Genomic DNA, 26,841 nt, shown 5'->3' on the forward strand with positions numbered 1-26,841 from the left:
AACGAAGTATGCTATTCAAATTAGGCCAAGAAACAGCACTCTTGAAGTCTGAAGCTCGTATGCGTAAGTGTTCTCGGGATTGTATACGCCGACCTGTGCTGTTCGTAAGCTGTGCTCTTGGCATTTTTGATATTTCGAAGTGTGGAAGAAACGTTCGTCCACAGGAACCATTGGCGCGCTAGCGGCGCTGCTACCGTACGATATTTTTAAAAGTTATTTTCAAATGCGCATGCGAAATCAGCGTTATGGTATGCAGGGTGTTTTAGCTGGCGGATTTTATGAAGACGCGATCAAGTGTATGTTGCTGACTATTGCATAAATTGTCACCCTGTTTTGCGCTCGACTCAATTGCTTAATTAGGCAAAGTTAATGAGCTAAGTTCTAAAGGAACGAAGCTGGGGAAAAAATCCAATTATAAATTGTAGATCGGTTTGCAAAATGTCCTATTAGCTGCTAACTTTCTATCTACTAAAGGGGCCATGACACCCAATTTTCGATCATAATCTGTGTTATATGGGTTAATCCCTGTGCATTCACAAACAAGCTGGCGAAATTTTAACGCATTTGGAAGGGCACTTCATTTATAATTGAATGTTTTTATAAACACGCGTACGGCCTGAGAGTTGGGCGACACTGGCGCACCGCCGTGACGTGACAAGCTACTTGCTTTGCAAGCGTCTGCCCAAATGAGCAGGCAGGCGTTGTGCCCCTTTATGTGGCAGTTGTCAGCCTGTTCCCTCCCTATTTCCTCTGTGTCTTCGTGTTTTCTATGCATTCAAACCAAATAAATAATAAATAAATTCCGACGAACGATTTTGTTCCGTGGTCAGCTGCACGTGCAATCAAACTGTTTAAGCTTTCTTCAACTTCGAAATTCAACGATTTGCAGCGGCTGAAACTTTGGTAGAAGACGATGGCTTCGCTAAATGGAGAGCATGACGTCACACACGTCATCGCAAAATGGCACGAGCGATAACCGCTGCATCTGCTTATCACTGTCATGAATCGCCACGAGGGAAGCAATCGTTTGTGCGCAGAATGTTAGGAAGCACTGCAATTGCGGTGTGCAAGCTGGCATGTCACGTGGCTTTTTTTTTAACACGGAAGTGTTTTATGCCGGGGTCCACCATGGCTCCACTGACGCATTTCCGTCACGGATATGACGTTGTAAAATATAAAGACTAACATATCGAAAATAAAAAACTAGAAGAAAAAGTTCCGTCACCGGGAGTCGAACTTACGACCCCTCGATCCCCAGCGCGCAGCGCGAAACGACTCCGCCACAGACGACACGTTCTTCGTCAAACTAACGGCGTGATATTTATATACACCATTTGCCGGTGGCGGTACTCAGAGATTTGGGTACATCAGCGTGTTTTCGTTATCACTAGCAAGATGGCGCGAAGGGCTCGAAGAGAGCGCGCCCCACGCGTTGAGGCCAGCATGTGCCTCTGCAGGGCGTGGTCGCTCCTGTGCGCGCGCTTATCTTGTACGTCTTGCGCTCTCACCGTAAGTTTGCGTTGAAGTTACAGAGAGCACGAAGGTCACTTCGCTCACTGCAGCGGCCGCTTTTGCGAAAGGAGCGCGCTGCTCACAAACAAATAAGTTACAACTGTGACAGTTCGCGCTCATCCTGTGCATACTTGTGCGTTCGTTTCGTGCGTCCTCCTTTGTATTTGACCAGCGCGCTTTAACTGTCGAGCTGTGAGAGTTGTTAGTTCGCGCTCATCCTGTGTATGTTCGTTCCGTGCGTCCTTTCTACTTGAGCAGCGCGTTGCAAGTTTTGAGCTGTTTGCCGTCCTTCGCGTGACATTACAACTTGCTGCTATAGCATTCATTCCTTCGCTCTCGGGGCGAAACAATGCACAACAAAAGCTCAAATACGTCTGTGAAGACACGTTTTACTTTCGTGTTATACCGATTCCTATGACAGAGGGATCATCCATGTTCTTTTTTTATCTTGAGGGCACCCACAGTAAACATAAAAACACTAATAATTAATAGATACAAAATTAAGAACTGTCAAATTGGACGTTTTTCAAACCTGTCTACAACTTTCTACTCGGAATTTTTGTCCCAGCTTCGTTGCTTTAGGAGTTAGTTAATTAACTTTCGCTAATTAAGCAGTTATGTGGAACAGAAAAAATAGTCTCACTTACTCCATGCAATTGTCAGCAACGTGCATTTGGTCTCGTCGTCATAAAGTGGGTAAGCATATATTTGAACTATGGCTAGATTTAGCTGAGGCACCCTGTTTGAATGCCGATGCGAAGGCGCGCATTTCGTCTTTCTCATTCAGTGCCACTGCAGAGTTAACGGTGTGGTAGCGGTGAATAATTCCTCAAGACGTGTCCTCTAAGGTTATCAGTTATCCTAAAATACCTTTTATCATTTTTTCGTAAGTCCTTCGCTCAGCCAACCTATTTTGGTGATAGGGATCAAAGCGGGTGCGGACCAATTGATGGGGAAAAGGAAGAACAGAAAACTAAGGGAAGTGTTAGGAAATTACGACCCGTATCTCAGCACGCGACTGATATAATTGTTCACCTTCAGCATGCGTGCAGAAAAGTAGCCGTTCAAAATATTCAATTCGATGTTAGAGCCCCCATAGAAGTCGTACGGGTGTTTGACGCTTAAAAAGGTTGACCTTCGTGGGTCGCATTTATTCACGGTGAATTTCCTTCGCTGATATTTGTTTATTATCATCTATATAACACGACATCTGATATCAGTGAAAGTGTGGTTAATGGGGCCCAATGACGAGTGAAAAAAAAAAAAGAAAGTGAAATATGCACATTGTTGCGAAACAGTCCGCGATCGATCTGTGTCGCGTGTTGGCAGAATGTGCATAACGCGGGCAACACTGGGCCACTTCAAGCCACCTTTTTAAATTATGCGAGCTTGGGTATCGAGGAAACAAACGCTGGCATTATCAAGAATTAAAAAAGAACTGTTCACTTCAACTACGACCAGACAGTGTACAATGTTCCTCACGTGGTCTCTAATATCCTGGCTATAAATCTCGTCTAGGAGAGGAAGCAGCAAATAAGAAGCCACAACTTACAGAAACCCATTAGCAAACGCGAACGTTAGCGAGAATCAACCAATGGGAGATCGACGAGCCCGCGGTGGTTGCCAGAGGAACGCCACTGGAAGCCCAGCAAGTGTCTAATATTGAGGTTAGCGCCGCTTGAGAGAAAAGTCGATTGTATCCGTCTGGCCATCCGCTCGTTTGTCTCTCCGTCTACTAACCGGTTAACTAATCCATTCATTAATGGCGACGCCGAAACAAGACACAGCGACGCTTGATGGTCAGTAACCGAGCGGCAGAGATCTTTTATCGAGATACATTTTAGGTTACTTCTTGGCGGTATTTCTCGCGCGTTTTGCAGCGTTTGTCTGTATTTATTTTCGTTCATTCGAACACGGCCCGGTATATAAGTTGTTATTGTGACTCTCCTTTGCTGTTCTGTCGAGCGCTTCCCAGCAGGAACTTCGCGTAGTCTGCTGAAGTGCTGGACGCGCCGCTCTGGCTCTGCTGTGCAGTGCAGCAAGACCGGCGCGTCCTTAAGCGCCTGCTCCGCTTCGCTTCGATTCGCGGCCGCGCGTTATCAACACCCTCTCTAGAGGATGTTGGCTTGATGCACTGGCGTTCCAGCCTTTACGTATGTTCGTGCGTGTGTTTGAATGTGTGCATGTAAATATACATGTAAATATATATACGCATGCTAAATTGATAAATTTCGGGGGAGGGGGGGTTGAACCTGTTCCCCCACTTTGGCTACTCCAGCGATAAAGAACAAGGCAGACATTAGGGCGAAGGCCGACTAGAGGCTTCCGGCGTCCGACGAGTGTACACAGCTGCGTATGAAGATCTTAAAAAGCTGTTTATATCGATACCGTATTTTCTTTCGAAGAACCCACCCCCGCATATAACCCCTACCCTACACTAAGAAGTGCGGAAAAATAACAACTAAGAAAAGATCCCCGTTTATTGCCATGAGGCCTCCTTCCTTGAATTGTGGTTAAGCAGTGCCGTGAAGTCAACTTGCGTACCTTTGATAGTTTTTTAGAAGTTTTGTATCATTAGAAATATTTAGAAGTTTTATATCGACTTACACAATACATCGAACTAATTCCCGTTCTTATGCGAGGCCGATATATGCGGGTTTGACTGTATAAGCTGGCGTCCTCTTCAGCGGCGCGTCTCTTTGGTGCACAAGCCTTGCGACCGCCGTCGCTCAACTGAGAATTTGAGCAGGTAGAGAATGACCCAAGGCAGTCGCTTTTCAACAAAAACGGCATTTTGGGAGTGTTTGAAATTTGTCGCTTTGAACCAGCTTGGTCGATCAAGCTCTGAGAGTCCTCGATACACTGCAAATTTCACTAAATATAGGCGCGAGCTAGGCAACGGCGACGGGGCTTGTTGAGTTTGTATTCTTCCTTACACGGTTTACAGCACTTGAAAAACTTCCATATGCCTCTCCTTTCGCCACAAAAAGAGATTTTTTCATAACTAAAGCCGTTACAGAAACTTAGTGCGTCTGTGCGCGTTATACTCACTAATGCACTTCATTACATTACATTCGTACTGAAATGAGCACTTGTTCGGCAGGCTTGAGCGCGCTTTGCGTACAATTTGTTTCTGTTTGCCCTGCGAGAAGATTCAGCCAGCGGCCGCCCAAGATCCTAACTTGCTCCTTAAGTTGTTATTACAGAAATACCTTTAAGGATAATTGCCTAACATGTACTTTTTTGCCTTTGGAACTTCCACACACACGCGCGCCCACTTTTTTTCTTAACAAGCGCTCCCACTGATTGTAACACCTGTTAGCGAACCCACTAACTATTCTTTTATCATTCTCTTTCGCGTTCTATTTCTCTTTCAGCAAACGAACTCGTTTTGAATCGGTTTCTAGAGAGCCGCGCCGACGAGAAACGAGTGGTCCTCAACAACGAAGTGTTTAATTCTGCTGTCAGTAGCACGCGTTGGGTTTGTATTTCCCATCAAAGGACAATAAGAAAACGGAATCGAACGCGAGAAAAAGAAAGAGAGAAAGAAACATGAGTGGGTTCTGTCATTTTTTTTTTTTGTTCAAGGCCTTCACTATCCCATTCCGGAACAGCCTTTCCTTCCTTTCAACAAAGGTCTCTTCAATGTAATCAAACCTGCCACCCTCGCACAAAATAGCGACGAGCTGAAAGGGAAGGAGCAAAAAGGAACGGACCGGGTTTCACACTTTGCTTTTGGTCGGTGAGGTGGCGCGCTGCAGCCGAAAAGACCGAGGCTGTACTGGCACGGATGGAACACCAACCCCCACAGCGGCGTACGCGACGCCTAGAACGCGCGTGTCGCTGGCAAAACGTATAGCACGCCGAGAATTTCAGCGCGCGCGGTATGTTCGGCACGCATGCAATCTGCTGCTTGCGGTGTGTAGTAACGTGAAACGACGCCTTCTGCAACACCCCCTGATCGCCTGCCTGCCTGCCGAAAAGAGCATCGCTTCTCCCGGTGTCTCTTCCTTCTCTGCTGAGTGCGTGGTAACTGTGACGGTGCCGCTCTAAGGAGGGAGGTGCGCGGGCGGGACGAAAAACGTTGCTGCGTAAACGAGCTGGCGTCGCCACGAGTGAAGCACGAGGTGACGCGAGAGACGAGCAAAATAAGTGTGAAGAAATACATGAGTAAGGGCTCGCCGCTAGAGTAGGTTCCGCGCGTTTTGGGTCTCCGGACGAAGCTCGACCTATAACTCCGCTTCATCAATTTCGTGCAACACTGTAAAAGCTAACCATCTCGCGACAGCCAATCGACAGCAAACAAGAAAAAGAAGCGATGCTACACTGTGACCGCCAGCTACCTGAAAACGTAGTTGAAGGCTTAGTGGTTCACAAAGGCTGATACATACTTAAAGCGGGTTAATTGGGATACTTGGAAAGACGTATGTTCTCCCGTACACGCAGCCGGCTTGCGTTTCCGTTCATCCGCCACCAGCGTCAGCCTTCGCCGCACTGCACGGAGTTGTGAAGGTGGAGTATAAATGCCAGGCGACTAACGCGGTGGTGGGAATGTGCGCGGGCTTTTAGCGAAAACGTGCTCGCGTTCTTTGCTTCTCGCGGAGCGAGCATGAGAGACGAACGTAGTGTGGCTCTGGCCACGCGCGGAGGATCTTTACTCTAGCTGGATGCTCCAGTAGAGTGTCGGCTGAGTAGCGGCTAACTCGCGTCGGAAATCGTCAGCGTCTAGAGACGGCGTAGCGGGAACGCGAACGTCACGTCCCTCTGGGCCCATAGTAGGCGCGAGCGCTAATAGAGAGTTTGAGAATTGGGGCCCCAAAGAGCTTGGGGACCCAAGAAGCTTGCGAGCCACCAGGACGCATGCGCAGAACCCAAGCCACTTTTGGGCTCTTGCGCTCGCGTTGGCCCAAGACGCAAAAAATGCCCCCACCTCCACGAAGGGAATCGTGAGGAAATGCGAATGCATTTCTTGCACCGAGAGTACACGGCGTAGTAATTTTAATGGCGTAAAGCTGGACACATCGAGCTCAAGTGTCTACCTTTTGGGCGCCTCTTTCAACGAACGCTTCCTACGTGCGTTCGTAATCACCTCAGGGATGTTGCCACCGCCTTCAATGCAGCACAAACGCGTTTAGAACGCGCTATTTTCAGGCTGTGCCAAGGCAGCACAAACGCTACAAACGCGTTTCAAACACACTGCATTGAGGCGGTGGCGCAGGGAGGAGAGAGAGCGAACGGCGAGAGAAGGAGCGGCGAAGCACTGCACCTACCCTCTCCTACACTCTCTCCACACACGCGGGAGCTCCGCCGAGCTCCCGCGATGCGAGCGCCTTCACACGCCAGAGCGCGCTCCTCCTCTCCACTCACTCTCCGCTACTCCGCCCGCACCACCTACTCCGGTTGCTAGGGGCGAGGATAAGCGCGCGCGCACGCAGCTGTTTCTATGAGAGAGGGAGTGAGAGCGGAGAGGTGCGCGGACAACGCCGGATGCCTGACATAGCCCGACTAAGAAATCCATTCGCATTTAAAATCGAAAACTAGCGTGGGTCCCCAAGGCGTCTTGGGTCACCAGCGAGACGACAGAGACGCAGCGCGCGCCGCGGCGCAGTATGAACCGCGTCTCGCATGATTTCAATTTCGCCACGTGTGGCGCTCCGTACGCTCGACCCAACGCAGCCTGCGTTCGGCCCAATTCTCAAACTCAACTGATCATCCGAACGCAAGAGCAGGCTGCCCAACGTAGCTGAGAGTTTGAGAATTGGGGACCCAAGAGTCTGGGCCCCCAAGCTTCTTGGGAATTGTAACATATAACACCGTGTGGCTATTCGATGTGTGACTGAACCTAAGTGGGCAAAAAATGTGGAGCTCACTCATACTCACTCATAAAATGTAGTTTGTTTAGGTATCACTCGGATTCAGACTCCCCAAAATGTTCCTTACCCGGACTCATTGGGACTCAGATTCATTGAAATTTTTCTGAACCAGACTCACTCGGACTCAAGATCACCGATATATTGCTAACATGGACTCACTCAAACTCAGACTCACGGGTCTATCTGAGCCTGGGTGAGTCGACTCATGAGTCCATCATTGTATAAATAACTTTTTCGACCATGGCGTCAATGCCCTTTAACACCAATATCTCACATAATTGGTGCTCTATTGGCGCGTTTTGATCTCGTACCATCAAATACGATTTCTCCATGGTCACAATCGAGTAAGGACATTTTCATTGAAAGAGACGGCCCACACGAGATATCTTGTCAAGAACTTTCCGTGAAAGATTTTGCTAGAGGGAGGTCAAACCCCCTCGCCCGCTCTCCTCCAAAACTCAGGCCTTTGATCAATAAATATTGAGATGGCGTATGAGCGCTAGTGTTTTGAAGTATGTGTGAGTAGACGTGAGTATAAACGTGAGCTGACATAAGGTTGTTAGTAAGGCTAAAGTTGTGTAGATAGGACCATAGGTCGGCAAAAAGATGTGGAGCTCACTCAGACTCACTCGTGAAATATATTGCTACATGCATATTGCCGGCCCCTTGAACAATGCGCATGTGCGCCGGACGAAGAGAAGGAAGATCTCTCTCCGCTCGGGCTCTGAGCTGAAACGGTCAGCGCTGCAACCGCTACTGTAAATATATATCGTGTCAATACCCTACGGACTACAGTCGTCATTCATGTAGCATATTTGGTGGAGGTGGAATGTTCCCCGTCCTCACCACGAAGCTTCGCAGCGGCCTCACCGTCCAGTCTCCGGCCATGGCTACCACTGACAACAGGCCGTCTCCGTCTACAGCTGCGGCGCCAACCACAACGTACCTTACGGTGTCCCACCCCCGCGACCCCGGTACATTTTCCGCCCAAGCTGGCCTTGAAGTTGACTACTGGCTCAGCATGTACGAGCGTGTTAGCCAAACTCGCCGATGGGACCCCACCATGATGCTTGCCAACGTAATCTTCTATTTGGGAGGCACCCCGCGTGTCTGGTTCGAGACCCATGAGACCGAGCTCACCAGCTGGGACATTTTCAAGGAGCGACTACTCGACATCTTTGGGTACCCGTCCGGTCGCCAAATGGCAGCATGAAAGGAACTTGCCACCCGTGTCCAGTCATCGACCGAGTCGTACGTCTCGTACATTCAGGACGTACTCGCGCTGTGCCGAAAAGTGGACGAGCAAATGTCCGAGGTTGACAACGTGGGCCAAGTACTCAAAGGCATCGCTGACGACGCTTTCAATTTGCTGGTCTACACAAATGTGTCGACCATCGACCTCATCATTAAGGAATATTTTGCCCTTAGGGTTTATTCGGACTCAGACCCACAAAATTTTAACACGATAGCGTTAAAGAGCTCCTATCGCAGAAATTCCGCCGTCGGCGTCGGCGCCGAACCGTTGGTTGTGAGCGAAAAATCATCATCTTGTCCGTCACCGAAAAATCGAAAAAGCTGCAAATAAAATAAATAATAAAAATTTTGGGTCCGAGTGAGCATCGAACCCAGGCCGTCTGCGTGGCAAGCAGGTGTTCTACCACACAGCCACGCCTCTGCTTGGAGCTGCACTGAAAGTAACTTTCACGCTTCCCAAAAATACGAGTCCTGTATACAGGTGTCACAGTACGAGATGTAATATGGCAGTAATATTGCGTGGTACAAGCGTACATTGCCATCGGGCGTCACACCACGTCAATATCATAACGACTTGGTGGTTTAAAGACAGCCACCCATTACAAAAGGCACACACATTACTGCACGTATTCCCTTAAGACCTCGTAGTGGCTGCATCGCAGCTTCCAAAAAGGTTCTCGCGCATAATTGCTCCTGGTTTAAAGCATGCTACCCATTACATAAGGCACACACCTTATTGCACGCATTCTGTTAAACACTCGTAGTGTTCGAAGTGCGCACTAGGGGTAGGATATTGCTATCGCGTTCAACTCTTAAAGACGAAGCTTAAGCGTCCCCCAATTTTTTTTTCCTCATCCTGACTCACTCGGACTCAGGTTCACGGCAATATTACTCACCCGGACTCACTCGGACTCAGACTCACGAAAATATTACTCCGCCTGACTCACACAGACTCAAACTCACGACTCAATCTCATTCTGAGTGAGTCGACACATGAGTGAGTTTGCCGACCTTGAACTAGGCATATTACCCAACACACTTTTTATTTTTCCAAGGAAGGGAGTTGTTGTTTCAAAACTGTATAATTATATTAGTGTTAAATGTAGCAATAATAAAATGCGAACATTCGAGGCTAAGTCATCAGCTTCATTGGCTTTATAGCGATAATTTTTTTTCTTGAGCTAGTGTTCCCCTCAAGCTGCGGCGTCTGCAGAACATTCCACGACAATTAACTCAGAAAAATAATGACTGAGACCGCGTTTACTTCATCACTCTCTTTTCCTCTCTCTATCACCTCGCAAATTTACAGAACAGGAAGCAAAGAGACGCTCGGAAAAAAAAGCATAGAGCGCGTACGCTTTGTTTTTATTTTTATCCAGCTTGAGCGTTACAAGCGGTACAGGGCTACAGGGTTATTCTGCTCACCAGCTAATCAGCCTGCTTTTGCTTTCTTTAACGTACTTTATAGAAGAAAACTAACGAAAAAAAAGAAAGAAATCGACAAAGAAATTCAGCGTGGCAGGAGCTTCTGACAGTGAATCGTTGCCACGCTAGAGGAAGTGATACGCACTGTTCGGCTTCGTTCATGACAAGATTTGTTCCTGTAAAGCTTTCTCTTTCTCTCTTGTGGTGAGCTCTGCAAAAAAAAAAGCTCTCTCTCTCTCTCTCTCTCTCTCTCACGCACGCACGCAGGCAAGCAAGCAAGCGCACACACAAACACACACGCACACACACATATACACACACACTTTTCCAGTGGTATAAATGCAGAAACCTGAATGGTTTGGCGCAGCAGCGGCGCGACCGAATGCGCGCCTATCGATTTCTCTCCGTTCGAGGCGAACTGATCCCCCGTAATGATCCCCGTGCTGCAGTGCCCATAGAACCTTCGCCGTCCCGTGAACTCTCCCCCCCCCCCCCCCCACCCTTTTCCCCCCTCTAACTCTAACAATTTTTTATTAGTTTTTATCATCGTTTCCACTTCGCAACCTGCTCTTTTAAGGCTTGCCTTTTGCAGGGAGCATGGCTCTCGTGTGATGTCGTTCGGGCTTATAAAACTTGAAATAAAAGAAGAAATTCATTCGCCCGTGCTCTTCTCGTACGAGGCAACGTTTTCATCTTCGCGAATTCGCCGCAGCGGGGCGAGAGAGAAAAAGCGAAGTTTTTGAAAAGGAGAGGTCAGGTTCGGCCGAGCGGGGTAAACATATAGGACGACAAATACGATGGCGAAGAGAAAAACGTTGCGGAAAGGTGGTCGTAGTCTTGGTCCAGCTAGGACAAAATTTTCTCGTGCAACCGGCTGCCTGGAGTGTAATGAGATTCTTTTTTCCCTCCTTTCTTTCTTTTTTCAAATTTTCTCTCGTTGCTTCCGCTGCGAATACGTACGATTGAGACTGGAATAGGAGAGGAGGAAACGAGGAAGAAACAGCAGTTATACGAACCCAGACTCCTCGGTTTCTCTCTGCCGACTCCTACTTCCAGGGAGCAACTGCGCGCCAGTGGTGGTCCGACCTGCGTTCAACGTAAAGCAAAAGATGCGCACTTCAATTTTCGGAGAGTTAGTTGCACGAATGAGCGGAAATGTTTCTCTTTTTGTTTCTTATTCAGGAGCAACAACGAACGCGGGCGAGCGAGTGATGGACGCACGAAATCAGCGCTGCTTATACACAGCCGGTGAAGTTCGCGTTGCTGGCGCTGTGAAATTGATAAGCGTTGACAGCTGGGTCAGTCGGTTCTGGTGGATACTGTAAAAGTCTTGCATTTTCAAGCAAAAACATTGACAGGATAGACACACATTGTCGTTGTGTGTCTCTTCCCATCCTATCCATGTCTCTGTTCGCCAATACAATGTTTCTCTGTGAAATCGAAAACGGGTGTCTACATGACATCTACACGACAAGCACTGACATAAGCTCACACTGTTTCCGTAGTGCTAGTTCGATATAAACAAAAACTGCGGCGCATTTCTGAACTGAGAACTGTAGTAGCGTGAGAATCGTTGCTTTAAGAATGTGATTATTTAATACGTGTGTACTGCTATGCCTTTATCGTTATATATATATATATATATATATATATATATATATATAATATATATATATATATATATATATATATATATATATATATATATATATATATATATATATATATATATATATATATATATATATATATATATATATATAAGTTCACGTGCTACGTCACACCAACAGGCAAAAAAGAGTGTTCCACACTCGCCGTCATGGCTACTGACGGCGCTGACTGACGCTCCCACGTTTAAATGTACATATATACCCTATAAAGTGGACGGAAGGATGGCCGCCGCGGTAGCTCAGTTAGTAGAGCATCCGACGCGTTATTCGAAGGTCGCAGGTTCGGTCCCTGCGCGCGGCAAGCTATCTTTTCGTCCACTTTTCTTTCTTCACATTTACCTTACATTTACTACTAAAAACATCCCCTACACTTTCCTTGGCATTATTGTCTGTTAGTGCTCATATATATATATATATATATATATATATATATATATATATATATATATATATATATATATATATAGTGTGTGTGTGTGTGTGTGTGTGTGTGTGTGTGTGTGTGTGTGTGTGTGTGTGTGTGTGTGTGTGTGTGTGGAAAGAGAAACAAACCTGGGAAGGTAGGCTTCGTTAGAGCCGGCTATACCATCAACATGACAACATCATATGAGACAAAAATAGCCAGAAACAGTCAATAGACGAGAGCTACACGAAAAATAATTATCGCGAGGAACTTTAGGCCTCTATACAGCCACTTAAGATAACCATTGTTCGCTTACACTATCATGTCTTGGTGCTCTTTGGCCATCAAATGGCACTTGCGCCAATAAACATCATATATCATCATCATCAATACCACATTACATGCAGGAAGCTTTTAGAAAGCTGTGCGGGAGGATCAATGCATCGACTGAGAAGGGAAAGGAAGAGGCACATTTCGCTTTCGAATCGGAGAATGCATAAGGAACCGAGAGTTTGACGTCTCTAACCTCTGCTCGGTAATGTAAATGGTATGTCCGCGACTTCATCATTTTGTCCCCTGGACACATGTCGCCTTCAGCACTTACTACGTCCCGCCACTTGACTTATCCTGCGATATTTCTTTTTTCAATGCCTGTAACGAACTGTCGCACACGCGTGTGGACGTACACGCCATAAATTATAATTTAACTTCGCTCGCTCACGTTTTAAGCAACATCGGTGATGCCCTGGTGCTCTCAAGCATGGTAACTTTCCTATCGCGTATATAAAGGAAAAAGCGGGACGCAAGAATGCCGCTCAAAATTGAATTTCGTTGCACCACGCAGCCGTAAAATCAGTAACGTCCAGCCACGTGCAGCAGCGAAGGAGAAAAGAATAAAGGAAACAAAGTGGTGTGTTTCAACGTGCGAATGTTCATTGCGTTCAAAAATTACTGCGGCCAAACATCGTCGAGGGGTGGAGAGAGGCCGCATGCTGTTATTAACGCACTGGTATGTCTTAATTACAACATTCCAGGGTAATTTGACGCAGAATGCACGAGGCCGCGAATATGAGATTCTTAGTCAAGATTTCGAGATTACGTTAGAACCGCTGATATTCGGGCGGCTATAAAGGCCGTTCGCGAGGGTACACTCGCGCGGAACTCGTGCGTAAACAAACGACGAAAAGATCGAGCCTCAAGCCACAAGCTTCTTAAAAGGCAATTACGAACCCCCTCCTTCAGTCTTGGGAACACGCGGAGGCCCGGCCCGCTAGCCATAGGGTGCAGAACAAACAATAAGGGTCACAACGCTGGCGCCGGCAGCAAGCGCGGCTGCAGGCAGCGTGCAAACGGGTGTTCGGGGCAGAAAGTCGCTGTTTCCTTTCGTATACTCGTAAACGCACGCGTTCTCATAGGGAGACGGCAACACACCCCCACCCATCTCCCGCCCCCCGCGCCCAACTACGTACCCTCCTTCACCACGTACCCTCCTTCACCGCGGGACGCCAGCGCGCGGCGCGCGCGCGAGCTAGAATCGCGAGCATTTGCGGAGTCGGGGCCGAGACTTTGTGGCCTGAATATTTCATGCGGGGGCCCCGGAGCGGCGACGAACAGCGCGGAGGGAGAACAGCAACTTCCTTTTAGGCTAATGTCCCCGGAGTGCGCGCCAGTTCTCCGCGGAAGCTTCCTTTCTTCAACGCGCGCGGCGCGGGAACCTCCCGGAAGCAGGCTTCCGCGCCATTCTCTTCCTCCGGCCGTCCACTTCCTCCAGCGTCGCAGCGCGGACCGTATTCTCTTATTTTATTTCATTTTATATTTCTATTGTTCCGATCCCGGTTCTCGAAGAGAGCACCTAGAGACCGGTGTTGGCAGATCACGCCGGAGGAAGGCGGCTCTAGCTTTGCCGCGGGTCCCGAGAGTCGTCGAAGGTCCTTTGCGCGCTTACCTGCGCGGTCGCCTGTCGCGGCTTCGCTAGACTTTGGCATCACGCGCGTGCTGGGCGTTATACGTGGAATGCTTCTGACGTGTCTTTTCTGTATACGCTCTCCTTTTTCGAGGATGCCTCTCTCGTCTTCCGCGCACATCGAGGGGCTGGCTGAAGTGCTTTAACTGTATAAGTGCAAGAAAAAGTAATCCAACGCACGTCTTCGCGCTTCTCGCGATAGATTTGTATTGGCGAAGCACATGAACGCTACGCGTGCTATATGGGATGCTACGTAACTGAGTATTACGCTTCGCAGCCATAATATGCTAAACGTTGCAAATATGTATGACATAACGACGTGTCCATTTCTTGTTATCTAAAGACGGCAAGAAATGGACATGCAGTTCGCTATAGAAAATGAAGTAAAGTCGCGAAAAAATTGCCCAACATTAGTTCGCTTCCGCAACCCCGCCAGCGTTCCTTACCGGCACGAAAGCCGAGTGCTGTGTTGACACCCAACAACGCTTCAAAACAGTGACGCGAAACCGCCACCGGCAGGTTCAGTCGTAAAGGTCGAAGCTCCGAGGTTCGTGGGCCAATTCTGGAGCTAGCGTAATTTTTGTGTTACACAACTCGCACAGTTATGCTTTTTATGAAGGACGTTTACATTGGGCCCTACAGTGACAAGTAAAAACTCACAGGTTCCCTTATGCATTCGGCTAAGGCGACTCGAAGGCGACTTCTTCCTTTTCTTCTCAGTCAACGTAGTGATCCTCTCCCGCCCCCCTCCGCAAGCTTTCTGCACCTAACGAGGTTTTGCACTGCCTACAGGATCGGAGGCATTCCAAGTTTTCTGCATGTCACCTGGTTTTGGACTGCCTCCGTGATCGGTCGCCTTTGACCAAGTGATGGCGTCGTGTGATGACGTCATCATGTGACGTCACGTTATGTAATGTCATAGTGACGTCAAGACGACGTCATGATGACTTCACACATATTTTTCCATCACTAACGTCATCATGTGGCCATGATTTCTTGCATGATCCGTGTTGACGCCGAGGGACAATTTTTGCGTTTGATGGGGCGTCTAAAGCTTTTGCCTTTAAAAAAAAAGATACGATAGATAGAGTTGGTCGTTTAAGGGCAGCCCTTCACTACGCGGGCACTGTCGAACAACGACTGCATTAAAACGGTGACAGCAACGATGCACAAACGGCTTACACGTTGAGGTACCGTAGTCACATCTTGGATATCCACAAAGACTTGTATCTACAACTTTCTGCAACAATAACATGTTCGTAACAAACACGGTGATAGTACAGCATGAAATTTGCACGAAGTGCCCCTAACAGCTTAGCCAGCGCCTTAAAATGACAAATGAGAGTGATCTCGTGTTTGACAAAAACTGGGAAGATAGACAAACCGAATTGTAGATAAACAGCTTTCTTAAGCTAGTAGTCCTAACTAAAAAGCTTTTTTTTCTTCTTTGTCTCGTAGGTCTGAATTGCCAACAGGCTACGGAAATAGAAAACAATATGCAGGGAGGTTAACCAGATATGTTTCCGGTTAGCTAACACACGCTGGAGAAATGGGAAAGGAGAATAGAAGGGTGAGAAAGAGGGAAGGGGAGGAAATATTTAAATGAGCTGTGCATGCACTGAAGCGTATGGGATCGCACTGCTATAGTCAGAGGCAAGCCCGCCCGTCGCGCTAGCTTGTCATCCGCAAGAAGCACCAAAAGTGCCTTCACTGTCTTGTGGCGTGTCCAGCGATGGCGACGGTGTGCACAAAGAGCGGCCCATAATGCAGACTTCGCAACGCGTCAGAAAGTAATTGTCTTTCTGAGGCAAACTGGGCGCAGTAGCTTAACAAATGGTCGATATGCACCATCACAACCACGTGACAATATTTTCTTTGGAGCGAAGAGCTCCACAACAAACAAGCAGCCATTCGAAAGGCTGTAAGTATGCATCTATACACCAAAGTATATGCGCCCGCTATCTTCAAACTTCAAAGCTAGGATTACACATATTAAAAGACTCTGCTAGACTAAGTAAAGAAGGAAGCGTTTTGTGGTGGGCGTTTCCTTATGTTGTAGACAGGTGTCCACAAAAAAAACCTTTTACGCTACATTTGTTCATAAAAAAAATTCCAGTCAGTTATAATGCTCGACGTAATAGCGAAGCCGACCGGCCAATACCAAAGAACACAAACGAAAACTGTTGTGAATTTGGCCCCTCGTCCGCGGGCACTGATGGATCCAACATAATACTGCTTGCTTTAGCAACGTGGCGTGAATCTATGAATACAGCCACACGCGACTGTCGTTACTGCTTCGTTTGGAATACCGCCTAATATGTGAAAGGTCACGGCCCGATAGTGGAGGTAGATCTACACCCAACAGCAAAAGTTTACGGGATGTGAAATTTTAGAAAAGCCTGTATCCCTGCTTTGTGTGGGAACATAGCCTTCAATAAAATGTTCTAACTTGCAGGAATTGTTCCCACCAGCACAGTTACCCGCTAGATTAGAAGCGTCATTATCTAACACAGCAGACATTCCCAGTTGCAGTGGAGCCCACATCAAGTACTTTTGATGTCGGGTCTACGTGTAAATACTTGAATAAATCCCAGGGACCGGTGGGCCGTTCCAGTCGCTGTCCTTTCATTTCCTTTTTTCTTCTAGCAAGACAATATTATGTCATCCCTTTATTATTACATTCGCTACACACTATTTCCTTCTACTGTAAAGCCACGTCGTTCACGCCGAAGCACTTTGTTTCAATGTTTTCCCTAGGCTTCATTTTTTTTTTTTTTTCAATTCTTCAGTTTTCACTTTTCACTTTCACAGGTGTCGCAGACGCTTATGAAGATACATGCGCGAAGAAAATGTCTCTTATTTTTCGTATCTCCGCGATTTCTCTAGATGCACGTATTCAAGAGAAGGAAAAGACATGAAAAAGCTTCCCTGCGCACAACGCTTAACCAAATAGTTAATAGCAAGGAACGGATTAGGTCCGACGCGCTTTATAGCCATCGTAGCGCGGCTACGCTATTCGGTACGACGTTGTCCCTTGAAGGAGCGTGTTCTTTTTTCGCTTGCCACCGCTCCTTGTAGAAGACATGTTCGGCTCTCTGCACCTAATGATGCTTCTCCTTGAAAAAGCGAGCTTCGTCGGGATGCACGGTCCCAACATTTCGTACGCAAGGGAGATACAAATGAGCGCTGTTCAAAGAGCAGTTTGTAGCGCTTTGGGGAATCCTCTATTCTGACTCGGAGACGGCTATTTTTCTTCATTCGTTCCTGTTTTGCCGGCGGCGCCACCGCGTAAAGCAAACGAGGCCAAATGAGCCATCTTGCTCGACGAGACCTGGCTTTTCATGGCAGCGTGGCCTCCCAAAAGAAGACAAATTTTTCGAGAGAAAAAAAAGAAAGAAGGAATAGAAATTGCAGAATTGCGAAGCCGGGAACGGTGTGTTTTTGGACTAAGCGCTCAATAACTTGATTACTGGTCTCTATAAATAGTCATCATCAATCAGCCATACTAAAATCAGTGTTTCATCGAGTCTAAAGATTATATATACCACCCACTGAGAGGCAAAGGCCTCTCCCATGTCCATTTCTTCTTCATTTCGACTAAGATGTCCTTAACACCAGTTTGGTCGCTGATCCACTCTGCTCTCTTCTTGTCCCTTAAGGTTACACCTATCATTTCCCTTTCCATTGACCGCTGAGTTGTCCTCAGTTTCAGTTGAACCCTCTTTGTAAGCCTCCAGGTTTCTGCTCCGTAGGTGAGTACCGGTAAGATGCAGCCGTTGTATACCTTCCTCTTGAGTGACAGTGGTATACTACCATTCACGATTTGAGAGTGCTTGGCGAATGTGCTCCATCCTGTCGTTATTCTCCTAGTTACTTCGGTCTCACGGTTCGGCTCCGCAGTTACTACTACCTGTGCAAAGTAGACGTATTCCTTTAAAACTTCCAGTGCGTGACTACCGATCGCAAAACGCGGTTCTCTTCCGTGACTTTTGCATATTAATTTTCAGACCTACCGTTCTAATTTCCTTGTCCAATTCAGTAATCATGAGTTGTAATTCGTCTCCTGAGTTACACATTAATGCAATGTCATCAGCGCACTGCAGGTTACTAAGGTACTCTCCATTAACTGGTATCCCCAACTCTTCCCAATCTAGGGCCCTGGAAACCTCTTGTAAGCACGCGGTGAATAGCACTGGGGAGATGGTATCTCCGTGTCTTACACCGTACTTTATATATATATATATATATATATATATATATATATATATATATATATATATATATATATGTATGTATATATATATATATATATATATATATATATATATATATATATATATATATATATATATATATATATATATATATATGTGTGTGTGTGTGTGTGTGTGTGTGTACAGAAACAGTGGAACTTATATCACACAACTATTGTAAAGCTGACCTTTTCACATTAACTGTAGTAATGAGACAACGCCAGCCTTTAGTTAATACATGTAATTAATCTATACGCACAGTTCGGAAGGCATAGGCGAACTTGAAAGTAAGGTCTGACGGCATACAAACAAGAACTGCGGCCCGGAAAAGCATTTTCTCTTTCTTTTCTCAGCTGTTTAATTGTTTCCACTAGGCCTCTGCTTCTGCGAACGCTAGTAAGTGGTTGTTTATAAGACAATAAAACCTTACTGCCGACCGCATTGTAACTGTATAGTGAGATGTGCTTACACCTGAACGGCGCATAGCATTGGGTGAAGGAGAGGAGTAAAACGCATGGAAAGGAGGAAAGAAAAGAGGGCTAACCATTTACATAGGTAGAAAGAAGAACAACAACTTGGAAGACGCTTGAGCTTCAGCTTCAAGAGTAGAACGCGATAGCGTAATCGGGCCCCGTGCGCATAGCCTTCTCAATTGCTAGCTTGGCTTCAGTTCTCGGTGCACGCCTCAGCCGTGTCGTAAGAAACGAACGACTGTGCGCGTAATATTGGCCGCTTCAAAGTATCCTAGAATGCCTACTGCGAGTACAGGAAAGAAGATGACTCTTAAGGGCTCGTTTTCTTTGTTAGACACAATATTAATGAGAACTAACAGACAATAACGCCAGGGAAAGTATAGGGGGTGTTATCTGTAGTATTCAGAATATAAATGTGAAGAAAGTAAAGTGGATGAAAAGATAACTTGCCGCCGGTAGGGACCGAACCTGCGACCTTCGAATAACGCGTCCGATGCTCTACCACTGAGCTACGGCGGCGGTCATCCTCCCGTCCACTTTTATGGGGTATATATGTACATTTAAACCTTGGAGTCTTAGTCAGCGCCAATAGCAGCCATGACGGCGAGTGTGGAACACTCTTTTTTTCTGCCTTTCTGGCGTCACGTAGCACGTGATCTTTTTACGAGCTGGCAGCTGACCAATAATCCCTCGCATACTACCTGAAGGCATCTTATACTTTCCTGGCATTATCGTCTGTTAGTTCTCATTAATACTTAGAGTACAGTTGTTTAGTGCCCACTACGCCATAATTAATCCGTTTGCGAATCAGGGAGGGGCCCACTACGCGTCCGTAAGGCAACACGCGATCCTAGGCAGCTGTTCACATTGTTGATGCTTTTGCTGATGATTGTGATTAAATATGTAAGAGCGCTTTGTAATTGATCGGCCTTTAAAACACCCACTCTTTGCGCAATTCACATGTTTCGACGCCTGGTGCGATTCTACGCTTCTGCCACGCAATATTATACGCGTTTAAGGAGACTCCTCACACTACATGACATTCAAATTGTGTTTCTTTCCGAGGAAGTTGCAAGAAATAGCGTGGCTCTGGGGTAGAACACATCCTTTCCACGCAGACGGCCTGGCTTCGATCATAACTCGAACCGGAAGATTTCTCTTATTTATTTCATTTTCATCTTTACCAATTATTCATATAGTGCTTTTTTTTTTTCGAGGCAGTGTCAAGAAATAGCGTGGATCTGTGTTAGATTACCTGGTTGCCACGTAGACGGCGGGGGTTCGATTCTCACTCAAGCCCGGAGACTTAATTATTTTATTTGCATCTTTCTCGATTTCGCGGTCCCGGACAAGATGATGATTTTTCGCTCACAACCAATGACGCCGACGTCGACGCCGACACGGACACCGGAATTTCTGCGAAACGAGCTCTGTAAAGCTATTGCGTAAAAATCTCTTTTGTTCTCGAGAGAGGTTTTCACCTGGCCCCACACACCGGAACCATTATGTCACGCAGGTGAGCCGGCTGGCAAATCCAGACTGCTCGAGCATTGGAAACTGGGCCGACACATTTAATGTTGTTATTTAGGTGGGGTAGTACCACAATGTAAAAGTATACACAGGTTGGATCCCGATTTCCAGCTCCGACTTCCGTCAGGAACATCGCGCGCTGAGGAGACGCTTCCGTGCCGCCACTGGCTTGGCGTGGCCTTTACGGATGCCTGCTCCTTTAGGAATGGAATGGCCAAAAACCCTACATGCGGTAACTGTGGCTGCGAAGAAACGGCTGCCCATTTTCTCTGCGACTGTTCCCGCTCTAGTGCGCCAAGGCAAGAACCTTCCAATACGTTAGACAGACTTGATAATCGCCTTTCTCGAAAGAAAGGGTCCTGGGACACTGGCCGAGTGCGTCCTCAGCACAGGAGGTGTTGAAAGCGTTGTTGCGCTTTTTAAGGGCAACCGGACTTAGAGACAGACATTAAACAGTGCCCTAATGTACTTTCTTTTTTTGTTTTGTTTTTCTTTCTCTTTCTTATTTTTCTTTTCTTTTGTAGATTCCCTTTCTGTTCTCTTTCACTTTCCCTTTCCTCAGCGCAGGGTAGCCAGCCGGTCTAGGAACCGGCTAGCTTCCCTGTCCTTCCTTCCTTCCTTCATTTAAAAACGTGCAAAGGACAGGACGAGAAAGGAAACAAAGGACGGACACATTGGATTTCGAGCTCCCGCCAGTTAGTACTACGAGACGTTACTAAAACAAAAACAAAAAACAAGCATCTCGAAATTGTTCGCGCTAATGACTCGACGTCAGCTTTGGCGATAAGGCGTCCTCACGTCACGAAGCGACGTCAAGGTGCGACGCCCGCCGCCCGTATTGACACGCACTTCCTGCCAGCGTAGAAAAACGACAGCCTCAAACGCCGACAAACGAGCACCCGCGGAGAACCGCCATTAAAGGATTCGCTATAGGCTGTCTTTCAGACTTTCACTGACACGGTGCCTTGCTTCAATGGCTTCTTCTTGTTGTTGAGTGACCACTCACGCTGTCAGAGTAAAGATAGAAAACAAATAAAAGGCCCGTTTTTATTCTCGGACAAAAAAGGAGAAGTCCTCGAGGGTTATGGACAGGAAAACTAAAGAAATAGTAATAATCAACGACGTACCCCCTGCGAATTAAGACTCCCATACCTGCTCAATTAAACACACACACACACGCACACGCACACACGCACACGCACACGCACACGCACACGCACACGCACACGCACACACGCACACGCACACACACACACACACACACACACACACACACACACACACACACACACACACACACACACACACACACACACACACACAAGTCATGGCCACATCATAGACGGACGAATGTGATACAAGTCCCATTTCAGTTAAAGAATGAGCTTATCTTCTGCAAGTAAAAAAAAAGTAGGATTTTAGTAATTTTAGTAGCAGTTGGCGCTCAACCTTACAAGCGGCTTTTCATTTCCTCGGACCGCTGGGCAGTATCAGAGTGGAATAAAACGGGCCTCGTCTTTTCTTTTACCCATTAACTTCGTCCATCACTGTCCCCCAAATGTGACTCGGCCGGCTGCAGCGGCGCTCCTCGCACGGACGAATTAAGGAGCGCGATAAACAAGGGGTGAACATTCCATCCTTAGACTGGGATTACAGACGTTGTTTAATTACAGCGCAATTACAGAAGCCGCCGACAAGCCAAGCAGGCCGGAGCAAGCCTCCGAGCGAGCGAAGGGACAAAACTTTTCTTCGACTCCTGCGGGCGCGCAGGAAGGAATAAGAACTTTCGAGAGAAGATAAAGGTGCGCACCAGGATCTCCCTCCTTTCTTCAACGTAGAAGAAGAAGAAGAAGAAGAAAACAAGATGAAGAAAGATTGAGCTACCAGTCGGCGCAGCAATCTCGGTGTAGCCGACCGAGAGATCGCGCCGTCGCACAACACCCCGCGCGCAGGGGGGCTTTTCGGCGCGCCACGCGGGGCCCCCTCCACAAGCGCGTGAGTTCACACTAACGCCGCACAAGGACTGCAGCGTCCGCGTGAAAAAGAAAAGTCGTTAATTTAAAACCCGCTTCTAATAGGCTCGCTATAAATCTGGCCGGACGTTCTTTTCGCCTTCCACGACTCTGGTGCCTTTGCCTGACCGAGTTGGCTGGCTCGAAGTGGCGAAGCGGCGGCGTTTCCTAAGCTGCTGGGCACACACGCGGGCGCGAGCGCGCTAGCGGCCCAAGAAAAATAAAAGCACGAAGAAAAGGAAAAAAAAAACAGACGTTCTCCTTGCTTCCGGACAAGGCTTTTCCGCACTGCAAGCACACCGTCCCCCAGAGACCCCGCCTGGAAAATGGCTGTCCCCGGCAACTCCTAATCCTTTCTGGCTCCCAGCGTCGCCAGCGCTACGCGCGCCGAGGGAACACAAAAAGAAATTCGCTTCCTTTCGTTCTAAACTATTCTTTTTTTTTTTCTCGCTTTGAGCTTTCACCTCGGCTCGCGCATCTGTTGCCCGCTTCTTTAATGTTTCTTTCTGTCTACATGCGTTCATTTCTCGTGAAAAAGAAGGCAAGAATCGCGAGAGCCTTCTGTCAGCCACTCGGCAAGGTGAAAGGGGAACAAGGACAGAGAGAAGGAATCGCTTTGTTTCACGTAAAGCATGTGCAGTTTCTTTTTTTTTTTAGCCGAGAGGTTATCTCATCTTCGCCGAGCTGCCTTCGCTCGGGTTAGTTGCGACGGAAGATGAAGTGACAGCAAGGAAAAAAGAAAGGTCGTTTCTTCCCTTTCGGGACGGTCCGATGGCGCGTACTATTCCCGTGATTGAAGTGGACCGAAATCGGACGTCCAGAAAATCTAATGCGGCCGAACCGGCCGCCAACGGGTTTGTCAAGGTTGCTGCTTGGTGCGAAAGTGTGAACTTTGTCGAGTAACGAGAGCACTCTTGGACAGGGAGCGGCAAACGAAGGGTGCACCGGTGGGAATGGAGGGAACGAAATTCCGCAATCGAAATGGTGTAGTCACGTTCAACCTCATTTCGGGCTAACCGGCCTGATTTACTGCATCCCCGCAAAACACATACACCCTTAACGTCAAAAGAGAAAGAGCTTTTGGAAATGACAGCCTACAGCTCTATTATTCGGTAACCAACAGGCCTTTTCTTTTAAACTTCATGTTTTACTTCTAGGTTGTACGGCTGCCGCGACTGGTTTCCTTGTGATCTGGTGAGTAGTGACAAAAGGATCTTTCGACAGAGCCTTGTGGAATTTGGATGAATCTCGGCTGACACGCTCTAAATGCATCTTATGTTTGCAAGACCCAAAAGAAGCGTAATTTCGCATCAGCCATGAAAAAGTCATAGTGGCAACAATTTTTCAAGCGAAGCTTGTTATTACTCACTTAATTCGGCGGCATCGTAAGCAAAAAAAAAAGTCACAGTTTCGCCGCAACGGCGAAGCAATGAATGCGATAGCAACAAATTGGAATGTAACGCGAAGAACGGAAAGCAGCTCTAAATTGCCAGCGTGTCGCTCGAGCCCAAAGGACGCACGAAAAGAACGCACAGCTCGTGCGTAACAGCTCGATACTTGAAGCGCACTGCTGAAACATAAAGCAGGACGCACGAAACGAACGAACAGGTACACACAGGACGAGCGCGAACTAAATGTCGCAGTTGTTACTTATTTCTGTTTGAACAGCGCGCTCCTTTCGCAAACGCGGCCGCTGCAGCGAGCGAAGTGACCTTCGGTGCGCTCCTCGCGCCATCTCGATGGCAATGAAGAAACGCTTATAAGCACATGCCGTCTCTGAGTCCGGCCAGCGGTAAAGGGTGTGTATATAAAGCTCGCCGTTAGCTTCCAAGAGGATCGGCGTTTCGTGGCGTAGTGGCTAGCGCCACGGGCTGCGGAGAGAGAGGTCCCTGGTTCGATTCCGCACTTCGGAAGCATTTTTGTGAATTATTTTTCTTTCGGACTTGTATATATACATACATACATACATACATACATACTTATACATATACTGTGAATGACAGCGGCGGCGACGGGGACGGACAAAAACCAGCCGAGACTGTCCATATAGTTGCTATCGCAATAAAACCCCAGGCCTGCGCGGAAAGCGCAGCACAGTCACCGCGAAAGCTCAAAGAGCGGCATTTCTAGAGCCCATTGTAAACTCTCTTGTGGCTACTAATACAAGTACACTTGCAACGTACCCACTACGCCACAAATCGTAAATTTTGTGAAATTGGGAAGCACCCACCACGGCATTATTCGTAATTCTGCGGAGAAGCGAAGTACCAGCTACACATCTGTAAGGCATTATGTGCACTTTGTTCACGTAAAGACTATCGACGATGAAGTATTATGGCTGAGCACTTTGTAATGGTTTGGAAGCTTTAAACGACCCACTAGTTACGTAATTGGCATTGTGTGACACCCGGTCGTTATTTAACTCTCCCACCACGCTTTATAACATTCGTTAACGTGAGAAAGGGAGAGAAAATTAACTTTATTGAGACACTGAGGAAATGGATCATGGGAGCCTTATGCGCTTCCTTGGCAACCAATAGAAGTGCACTTGCGAGGAACCCACACGCTATAAATCATCATATTTTTTGTGAAGTAGGGAAGCAGCCACTATGCAATTTTTCGTCATTCTGCGGAGAACCGTGGTACCCGCTAAACACCTGTGAGATATTATGTGCAGTTTGTTGATGCTGTGGCTGATGACGATGAAGAATAAGAGGCCTTTGTAATGGCTTGGAAGGATTCAACAACCCACTCGTTGTGCTATTCGCATTGTGTGACGCCTGGTTACAGAATTCGCGTTGTGTGACGCCTGGTTGTTATTTTACTCTTCTACCACACTACATTACATATGCTAATGTGGTTCCTTCCTGACATGAAGCCTGTGTAGGGTCTTTTTGCAAAGCAGTTTCAAGCACCGGCATGGCTCTGAGGTAGAATACTGGGCTCCCACGCAGAGGGCCCTGGTTCTAACCTCGTTCCATTATGGACACCGGCGGCGGACAACTACGGCGCCAGAAACGGCCCTTGTTGTGATCTCATAACAGCCTTCGCTGCAAAAACATGGCGCCGGCGAGCGTACAGAAATGCGGCCCTCAAAGATGCTCTGGTCACGTGCGTATTTTTGTATGCGCCGTTTTACGATAATCGATGCTCTCTCCATCGTGCTCTCTTCGGCGACCAACCGTTTCTGATATGGATTCTGGTCTTTTATCGAGGTGGCTTGTCATTTCACGTTGCCAGCTTACACTGCCGCCCGGATATGAGAGCCTGGCCGTCGTTGTTGCCTGTAGCAACAGAAGCGTTGTGCGGCTAAGCACGTGGATGAAGGTCCAATTCCTGGCATGGAGGAAGAGCTCCCACGCAGAGGGCCCTGGTTGGGAGGGAGCATTGCTAATGAGAAAGAAAGAAAGAAAGAAAGAAAGAAAGAAAGAAAGAAAGAAAGAAAGAAAGAAAGAAAGAAAGAAAGAAAGAAAGAAAGAAAGAAAGAAAGAAAGAAAGAAAGAAAGAAAGAAAGAAAGAAAGAAAGAAAGAAAGAAAGAAAGAAAGAAAGAAAGAGTAGTACGTCAGGCACACAAACGCGAATCTTCGCTTGCTCTCGTTTTCGCGATAGGTCTCCTGAAATATTTCTTCCCAAGTGTCAAAGCTTTTCACACTGCGTGTGGACTGAACAAATCTGCGCATCAATCAGGCACAGATTTCTTCACTTGACATGTTACTTTGTTGTCTTGCATGTAAGTTTCTCCGTTTGGAATATCACGGGCGTCCTCCATTTTATCTGATAGTCCCCATTTCGTTTCTTGCGTCCATTTGGATAGATCGATTTGAGGGCTCGGACAATTTGACGCCGCACCCACTGCTCTCGCCCCGCTGTTGTCATGCCGTAGTGGTTGACTGCGTATTTCGTTTGTCCAGCTGTATTGTTCTCGTGCACACAAATATGTATGAACGTTGTCATTCTTGCATTCTGTACCCACAATAAAATGCAGTGGCCGCCACCGAGACTTGAACACGCCATTCTGCACTCAGCCCCAGAATAGCCGCTTGGCGAGCGCGCACTGCAGCTGTTTAAATGAGAAGCATTTCTTGGCTAACCACAGGCTCTTTTTAAAGCGAAAGCCTTAAAGGGGTGCTGTCACAAAATTTCGCGACCGAGATAGCCTGCGGGATCAATTCTCGTGAACATGCGTATATCACTTGCAAAATATCAACAGCGAATATAGCTTTGAAGGTATTTTAAGTGAATTTTGAAGTTTGCGTGAGCGATCGACACCCTTGCACTATTGACACCCTCAGAGGTTACCCTCGGTGACACACCCCCCTACTTTCCTCACGTGACCACGCTGCAACAAGTTATGATATGACGTCATAGCGACCATATTTTTTGCCCGCGTTTGCTCCAGCAGCCTACTTCTCGGCGGCTGCTTGCGAACCGCGCCGAAGTGCGTCACAGTTCTGTGTGCTGACGTGATCGAG

At 47.3% G+C, this 26,841-nt stretch overlaps 1 protein-coding gene across 1 annotated transcript in view; it reads right to left on the reverse strand.

Annotated features, from left to right (window-relative positions):
- The window catches only part of LOC119382851 (leucine-rich repeat-containing protein 4C), a 232,277-nt gene that overhangs the window by 97,862 nt on the left and 107,574 nt on the right, over positions 1-26,841 (reverse strand). Inside the window, exon 2 of the mRNA XM_037650729.2 lies at positions 11,081-11,150. The gene's annotated coding sequence lies outside the window, so the exon portion shown is untranslated. The remainder of the gene's footprint in view (positions 1-11,080; positions 11,151-26,841) is intronic.

The sequence above is a fragment of the Rhipicephalus sanguineus genome, chromosome 2, assembly GCF_013339695.2.
Source record: "Rhipicephalus sanguineus isolate Rsan-2018 chromosome 2, BIME_Rsan_1.4, whole genome shotgun sequence".
NCBI lineage: Eukaryota > Metazoa > Arthropoda > Arachnida > Ixodida > Ixodidae > Rhipicephalus > Rhipicephalus sanguineus.